We start from the raw sequence: 9,468 nt of genomic DNA, 5'->3' as shown, positions 1-9,468 counted from the left end.
GATTCACCATCTTGTTTTCCTTACTCCTCCCTTTGATGTGAAGTTTCTGTACTCACTGGGGCCTTCTGTGAATGAGGCAGTTCCAGGACAAGCTGCCTCCTGGTCCCCCAAGTGAGGCAGGCGAAGATCACAGAGCTGAGCCTTCCCTGGCTGTGACACGCCACTCCACAAAAGCCTCTTATTAGTGACTAAGAGCCATTACTTCATCAAATCTTATCAGACCTGCCACCTTGCCTAGCAATTTTACAACAATTACTCTAGAAGAATGACTTTGTACAAACAAGCAGAAAGTATGAACGCTGGCCATGTACGCAAGTTTTAACAATCCAGGTGCTAGATCCTCCCAGAACTTGCAGATTACCCTGTGTACCCACTTTGTGAACTGCACACACAGTCCTGCTGTTCTGTTGTGTAGCCAGAGTTGAGACCCCTTTACATACTTCCTCAGGCAACATTTGGGCCAAACCCCACTCTGTAAACCTCCTCCCTCAACTCTGTGGCTTCTGAGCAGATCACTTTCCATTTCCATTTATTTCTTTTTCTTCTTTGCTTGGTTTCTGGCACACTCCTCTTTGAACTGCCAAGATCATGCTAGGTAAATGTTTATTGAATGTAAGCTAGCAGCTTGGTTTTATGAGACACATATTTTATAGCAAGGGGTTTCAAACTTGAACGTGTGTCAGGATCACTGGGGGTTTGCTGCAACAGCCCACCGGGCCCCATCCCTAGAGTTCCTGAGTAGTAGGTCTGGAGGGAGGCCTGAGAATTGTTTGCATTTCTAACAGGTTCCCAGGTAATGCTACTGCTGCTGGCACCAGTATCACCTGGGAACTTCTTAGAAATGAGGACCACACTGTTTTAGCGGAATAAGAACGTGTTCTCAATTCACATAGCGTCCAGCTAATCAAAACCGCAAGTAGAAACTAGAGGTATCACCAGCCTATAGACTGACTAACAGAGACTGTGAGCTCAGTCTGGCAGAGTGGAATTATAAGGCTGTGTGACCTTGAGCAAGTTATGTAACCTCTCTGACCTTCAGTTTGCTTATCCGCAAAATGGGATAATAATAATAGCCAATGTTTGTGATGTGCTTACTACATATGCCACACACTGTTCTAAGCACTCTACAGTAAGTATCATCACATTTCATCCTCATAACAAGCCTGTGAGTCGATACTGTTGCTATGCCTCTTACAGATGAAGAAACTGAGACATGGTAGAGTAGCTGGCAGGCAGTAGCTGGCAGGCAGTAGCTGGCAGGCAGTAGCTGGTGGGCAGTAGCTGGCACACAGCCAGTAAGAGGCTGAACCAAGATTCAAATCCGGGCAGTTGGGACCCAATGTCTGAGCTTTCATACTAGGGAGCCTCATACTAGGGAGCCCCTCTCGCCCCCTTCAGATCCCCCCTCCAAGGGCTTCTGGCAGGAAAGTGTGATGATTTGTAAAACGCTGGCTGATAGCCTGGTACACGGAAGCACTCAACAAAGTTTGTGGTTATTGTGAGTTGATGCCTGGACGTGCACCTATCTGTGTCCTTGTAGGCTGTGCCCAAGGACACCCCAGCACGTGTGTTGACTATTGCACAGATCCACAGAATATCAGACCCCAAAATCATGCCCGTTGGACAGAAGGGGGCTGTCCATATTATGTAATGTGTTAATTCTTGGGTCCTTGGATGGGACAAGGTTGTGAATATGCATCACTTAGAAAACTTATCAGCGAGTGAGGAATGGAGTTGTTTACAAAACCAAGCCCTTGACGTCTTCCTGGACCTCAGCCTCATCTCATCAGCTCCCCCTGCGGAGTGGGGCGGAGGCGACGGACACGCTGAACGCTCAGGGTCGGGAGGAGCAGGGGCTGCACCGCGCGCTACCTAGTGGCCAAAGTGAGCAGGTCCCCTAAAAGACGCGACGCCGCGCAATCTGCGGTAAATCACATTTCCTTGCGATTCTGCAATCACAAGTAGATTTGGAATGGGCTAGGATCCCCTGAGAGACTGTTTATAAGGAGGACGGTCTATGTAGATGCACTAATTTGAGGGAAGGAGAGCGTGGGAGGGTCTCTGCGGAGGAGAGATGCCTTCTCTCTGGAAACCCTGGACGTGAAGGCACCTGCCAGCTGCCATTTTTCTTGCTCTAAGCTTTTCTGCAAAGGAGAGAATAAAACTGAGATGCTTTACTAGGAACTCAGGTGGGAAAATAAACGGTTTCCTTAGGAAAGACGCCAGAGGCAGCGAGCAGTGGCAAAATCCAAGAGAGAGATGAGGTTGTTTTGTTGTTGTTGTTTTTGTTTGTTTTAAATCAATTTGGGCCAGGCGCGGTGGCTCACGCCTGTAATCCCAGCACTTTGGGAGGCCGAGGCGGACAGATCACAAGGTCAGGAGTTCGAGATCAGCTTGGCCAATATGGTGAAACCCCGTCTCTACTAAAAATACAAATATATATATATATATATACACACACATATATATATACATATATATATACATATATATGTATATACCTATATTAGCCGGTCGTGGTGGCACGCACCTGTAGTCCCAGCTACTCAGGAGGCTGAGGCAGAAGAATCACTTGAACCCAGGAGGCGGAGGATGCAGTGAGCCGAGATCGCCCCGCGGCACTCCAGCCTGAGCCACAGAACGGGACTCCGTCTAAAAAATTAAATAAAAAATAAATATTTCCCCACTCTGCCACATCGACAGGCCGGCATGGTTCACCCGTGGGAGGGGAGGAGCAGGTGTGCTAAGCAGTAGCTGTGGTTTTAAAATGTTTTTCTTTTCACCATCATCCTTCTTTATCCCTCAGTTTCATCCCTCTGTAGCCCCGGATGAAGGAGGTGGGCCGTTCTCGCATTGCTGTAAAGGAATACCTCAGACTGGGTAATTTATAAAGAAAGAGGATTCATTGGCTCACAGTTCTGCAGGCTGTACAGGAAGCGTAGCAGCATCTGCTTCTGGGAAGGCCTCAGGAAGCTCCTGATCATGGCAGAAGGCAAAGGGGGAGCAGATGCATCACACGGCGAAAGCAGGAGCAAGAGGAGCAGGAGGTGCCACACACTTTTTTTTTTTCTTTTTTGAGATGGAGTCTCGCTCTGTCGCCCAGGCTGGAGTGAAGTGGCGCGATCTTGGCTCACTGTAACCTCTGCCGCCTGGGTTCAAGCGATTCTCGTGCCTCATCCTCCCGAGTAGCTGGGAGGCCTCCACAATCACCGATCACTGTGTCCAAGGGAGAAGGTGCTGGAGGAGCGTGTTCTGCTCCTCAAGACTGTGGCTCAGAAGCAACATATGTCTCTTCTACTCCCATTGGCCAGAATTAGTCACATGGCCCCAACCTAACTGCAGTGGTGGCTGGGAATGTTGTCTTCCTGAGTACCCAGAAAGAGGAAAATGCAAAAAGATTTGGTGAAAATATAGTATTATCTTTGCCATAACAAGCATCCTTCCTTTGTTGATTTTTTTTTTAAATCAAAGGCAATAATTGGGGATAAATGTGTTATATCTCCTCTTGGAGAATATTTTGTTGTCATGTTAAAAGCCTCTGAAAAGTCTTGCAGTAAATATGGAATTTTTATTTAATCCGGCATTTCCCAGATTTGGTGATTGAGGCCTTCTAAATAATTTAATAGCTCTTGGAATTAATATTTGGAGGTATAAACTTTGGGAAATTGCCCTAAATGAGTCAACTGGTGAGTCCAAATCTTTGGGGGGAAAATGATGAGCAAAGAGATGAGTAATTTGTTCTACAAAAGCAGAGGACAGTCAGGTGCAGTGGCTCAGGCCTGTAATCTCAGCACTTTGGGAGGCTGAGGTGGGCAGATCACCTGTTAGGAGTTCAAGACTAGCCTGGCCAACATGGTGAAACCATGTTTCTACTAAAAATACAAAAGTTAGCCGGGGGTGGTGGCAGGCGCCTATAATCCCAGCTACTAGGGAGGCTGAGGCAGGGGAATCACTTGAAGCCGGGAGGTGGAGGTTGCAGTGAACAGAGATTGTGCCACTGCACTCCAGCCTGGGCAACAGAGCAAGACTCTGTCTCAAAAAAAAAAAAAAAAAAAAAAAAGTAAGGAATGAATTAGACCTGGGGCCGAGAGAGGGAGAGGATAACACTGGGGAAAATTTTCCTGAGATGGGAAAGGCCTGGGAAGCAATGACAGGCCCAGAGCAGAGGGTGATTCAGCCCAGGCCACAAGCTTGAGGGCCCTGGAGCAGATGCAGCTATAAACCAGGAGAGTCGGTGCAGCCAATGTCAAGAGCTGGGAGGCTCTTTTGGTGCCAACTTGTAGCCCAGCGTAGCTAGAGGAATCTTAGGGCTCGTTCAAACTACCTTCTTCATGTTATAGACAAGAAGGGTAGAGGCTTAGAAAAATGTAGTTTTTTGTTCTTAAAGTAATTCATATTCACGAAAGACAATCTGAACTAAGCACAAAGAAGATTTAAAAAAACACCACCACCATATTCTGGTCAGGCGGGATGGTTCATGCCTGTAATTCCAGCACTTTGGGAGGCCGACACAGGTAGATTGCTTGAGCCCAGAAGTTTGAGACCGGCCTGGTCAACAGAATGAGACTCCCATCTCTAAAAAAGAATTTATAAATTAGCTGGGCATAGTGGCACTTGCCTGTAGTCCCAGCTACTCAGAAGGCTGAGGTGGGAGGATCACCTGAACCCAGGAGGTTGAGGCTATAGTAAGCTGTGATCCCACCACTGCACTCCAGCCTAGGGGGGCAACAGAGCAAGACCTTGTCTCAAAAAAATATAAATATAAATAAAAATGTATTCCACCTTGTAAAGGTAAGTGTTTTATTCTGGAGGAGACAACTGCCACCAGGTGGCACCAAACCTAGCTGGCCTGGGCTGGTGGGGAACCCCAGCTGTGCAGGCTTTCCAAGGCCACTCATTAACCTCAAAATAAGGCAGCTCCACAAGTCATAGGTTGTATTTCTGGACCCCACTTACTGGTTATGAAAAGATTTTACCATTTATTTGATCAGTCTTGCTAATTGTGCTGTACAAATCTTCCACATCTTAAATTTTTGGGGGTCTATTTGATCAGTGAGAAAGATGGTTAAAATATCCATTGTTGACAATTTTTCCTTGTAGTTCAGTTTTTGCCTTGTATATTTTGAAGGTATGTTGTTAGGTGTGTAAGGGTTCATGCCTGATATGTTCTATTCAGTTATTTTTTTGATAAAAATGAAATATCTTTTTCTGTCCCATTCAATCCTTTTCGTTTTGAATTCTGTCTATAGCCATAGCACTCTGAACATGCCTGATCTTGTCTGAATTCTATAGAATCTGGTTGGTATTGCTAAACCAGCATTTTGTTAACATTTGTTTGATATATCTTTTTCTATGTATTTATTTTTTTAAAAAAGTTTTGAGATAGGGTCTCACTCTGTTGCCCAGGCTGGAAAGCAGTGGCACCATCATGGCTCACAGCAGCCTAGGCCTCCCCGGGCTCAGGTAACCTCAACCTCAACCTCCCAAGCAGCTGAGACTACAGGTGCACACCACCAAACCGGCTAATTTTTGTATTTTTTTGTAGAGACAAAAAAAAAATCCAAGAGACAAGGTCTCCCTTTGTTGCCCAGGCTGGTCTTGAACTCCTGGGCTCAAGCAAATCCACCCACCTTGGCCTCCCAAAGTGCTGGGATTACAGGCATAAGCCACAGTGCCCGGCCAATGCTCCTCTGTATGTAGTGCATAATTTCGACCTCCTGGTTGAGAGAAAGCTACTGTACCTCTATGTAGGTGACAGCATTCCAGACAGGAAAAGGTAACAAGGGTAAAGGACACAGAGACATGCAGATGAAACAGTACTTTCTAGCAGAAAAACGAGAGCTTGCTACGAAGCTGCACCCAGCAGAATTCCACTTACATCTTCGTGCCCGGAACTGGGTTCCATGGACACTACCAGCTGCAAGAGGGTCTGGGGAGTTCAGCCTTTTAAAATGAGCACATTGCTTCCCTAAAAAAAATAGGGTCTCCATTAGTAAGAGGGGAGGATGAATCTTGGGTGAATAACTGGCACTGTCTGCTTCGCCACAGTATTTTGCCTTTGCTATCTCTTATAAACAGCATATAAATGAGTTCTTTTAAAAACCCAATATGAATTTATAAACCTTCAATAATAAAATAGTATGACACCAGTGCATGAATAGACAGGGATAATTAGAACAGGATATAACTTTCAGTAATAGGCCTAAATACACATCATAGTTTAATAATGTAATGGGGGTGACATCTCAAAATACATGGGGGAAGTCATGGACTATTCAGTAAATTATGTAGAAAAACATAAGGTTAGACTTATACTTCACACCATATACCAGGATAGATTCTAAAAGGACCAAAGGCCAAAATGTAAAAAAAAAAAAAAAAAAAAAAAGAAAAGAAACCTTAGAAATCTGTAAGAAAACCTGGAATAACTGTTTTATAACATAATCCATATTTCAAAGTGAGTGTGATAGACCGCAAACGACCACAAATTCTTTGAAACTCTTTTCCATCAACAGATAGAGTCTATTTCTCTGCTCCTTGAATCTGGTCTGGGCTTGTGACTTGTGTAGATCAACAAAGTCATCAGAAATGCCACTGACAAGTTCCAGGGCCTAGGTCTCCAAAGGCCCTGAGCCTTTGACTGTGTTCTCTTGGAATGCTGTGGTCTGTGAAGAAGCCCAGGGAAGCCCACGAAAGGATGAATGACCGCGCGGGGCAGAGACAAGTCACAACTCAGATAGGTGAGCAAGGCCATCCTGGGCCATCCACCCCCAGCTGAGCTGGCCCTGACCAAAAGAGCCACCCAGCCACCTATAGAGTTGTAGGCAAACAAATGGTTGCTATTTCAAGCTGTTTTGTTTGTTTGTTTGTTTTACTACATATTGGAGTAATTTATTGCTTTGCAACAAAAGATAACTGTAACTTCACTTCTAAAAATTTATCCTGCAGATAGATTTGCAACATGTGCAAAATGGCAGACATTAGGTCCAGACCATGCATTGCCCCATTGTCTGTAAAATCTTTTTGGGGGGCAGAAAGGGGGATGACAGGGTCTCAGTCTGTCACCCAGGCTGGAGTGCAGTGGCATGATCATGGCTCACCACAGCCTTGACCTCCCGAGCTCAGGTGATCCTCCCACCTCAGCCTCCAGAGTAGTTGGGACCATAGGCACCTGCCACCATGCCTGGCTAATTTTTTTATTTTTTGTAAAGACAAGGTTTTGCCATGTTGCCCTGGCTGGTCTCAAACTCCTAGGCTCAAGCGATTCACCTGCCTCAGCCTCCCAAAGTACTAGGATTACAGGCATGAGCCACTGCACCCAGCCTATTGACCCACCGTTTGTAATATCTAAAGACTGAAAACAACCTAAACCTCTGTCACTAAAGGATGGATGAGTAAATTATTATATATTCATACCAAGGGATACTAGACAATGAAAAAATTTTAGCACCTATGTGCTGATATGGAAGGATCTTCAAGAATATTGCTAAGGTACACAATAAAAAGATACATACGGCCAGGCGTGGTGGCTTATGCTGTAATCCCAGCACTTTGGAAGGCCAAGGCAGGAAGGTCACAAGGTCAGGGGTTTGAGACCAGCCTGACCAACATGGTGAAATCCTGTCTCTACTAAAAATACAAAAAATTAGCCAGGCGTGGTGGCATGCGCCTGTAATCCAAGCTACTTAGGAGGCTGAGGCAGGAGAATCGCTTGAACCCAGGAGGTGGAGGTTGCAGTGAGCTGAGATCGAGCCACTGCATTCCAGCCCGGGTGACAGAGCAAGACTCTGTCTCAAAAAAAAAAAAAAGTATATGCAAGAATGTTCATAATTACCTTATTCATAATAGCTAAAACTGATTAATTCAAATGTCCACCAACAGGTAAACTATTGTGTATTCATACAATGAAATGCTACACAACAAAGAACAAATAACTAATATACCCAACGACATGGACGATCTCAAACAATATTGAGTCAAAGAAGTCAGACACAAAGAGAACATATTGCATGCTTCCATTTCTATGAATAGTAAGAGGAGATGGATCTGATCTATGGTGATGGAAGCCAGAGGGGCGGTTACCCCCTGGGGAATGGAGAGGGTGTTTGGACTGAAAGGGGCAAAAGAGGACCTTCCGGGGAGGTGGAAATGCTCCATGTCCAGATCTGGGAGGTGGTTAAACTGGTTCTTATAATGTATGTAAAAATCACCAAGTTGCACATTTAAGATCTATGCATTTTACTATGTGTAAATTATATCTTAATTTTTCTTTTTTTTTTGGAGACAGGGTTTGGCTTTGTTGCCCAGGCTGGAGTGAAGTGGCGCAATCTCGGCTCACTGCAAGCTCCGCCTCCTGGGTTCACGCCATTCTCCTGCCTCAGCCTCCCAAGTAGCTGGGACTGCGGGCGCCCACCACCACGCCTGGCTAATTTTTTGTATATTTTTAGTAGAGACGGGGTTTCACCGTGTTGGCCAGGATGGTCTCAATCTCCTGACCTCATGATCTGCCGGCCTTGGCCTCCCAAAGTGCTGGGATTACAGGCATGAGCCACCATACCTGGCCCCGTTTTGGACTTTTGAATCCCAAGCATAAATTACTCATTCAAACAATATTAGACGTTTAAATTTAAAAAGAGTCCAGCCTGAGAACTGCTGCACTTCAGTATGTGAGTTTATGCCATTGACTTCTGTCATTTGAAATTTTCCTCTATCCTACGTTTGTACTTTTCTTGTTTACCAGGTTTTTACCTCTTTCACATAGTCAGTGGGTTGAATTTTGTTGTTCCATTCCTCACCTGGCCCCAGTAATTTGAAAGGTTCTGTCTGTCCTGCAGTCACCCCCCACTTAACCCGCCTACTTAAAGCTCATTGTTTTACCATGTCTAGAGTTGACCATTATCTATAACCTCCCACCAAGCAGGTCAAGAGCCTTTGCAGACATCTGCCAAACCTTGGCACCCCTCTCCCTATGTATTTGGGAATTTTAGACTCAAATTTGGGAGGGGGAAGTTTCAAAGAGAAATCAATGGAAATATTTAATTTTAAATAATTTTACTAGGCACGGTGGCTCACGCCTCTAATCTCAGAGCTTCAGGAGACAAGGTGGGAGGATCACTCGAGCCCAGGAGTTTTAGACCGTATCTCTACAAACAATAAAAAAAAAAAAAATTAGCCAGGTGGGTTGCATACATCTGTAATCCCAACTACTTGGGAGGCTGAGGCAGGAGGATCACTTGAGCCCAGGAGTTTGAGGCTGCAGTGAGCTATGATTGGGCCACTGTACTCCAGCCTGGATGACATAGTGAGATCGTCTCTAAAATAAACAAACAAACTTCTATATTTACCATCGTGGGTCTTAGTATCCCACTACCTTCTCCTGAATTCCTTTTTGTTACTATGTATCTGCCAGTAATTCCTTTGTTGTGGGTTTGTAGGTGATAATCTTTTTTTTTTTTTTTTTTTTTTTTT

Source organism: Hylobates moloch, unplaced genomic scaffold, assembly GCF_009828535.3.
Source record: "Hylobates moloch isolate HMO894 unplaced genomic scaffold, HMol_V3 SCAFFOLD_19, whole genome shotgun sequence".
In the NCBI taxonomy this organism is placed as follows: Eukaryota; Metazoa; Chordata; class Mammalia; order Primates; family Hylobatidae; genus Hylobates; species Hylobates moloch.
This window is presented reverse-complemented; position numbering follows the sequence as displayed.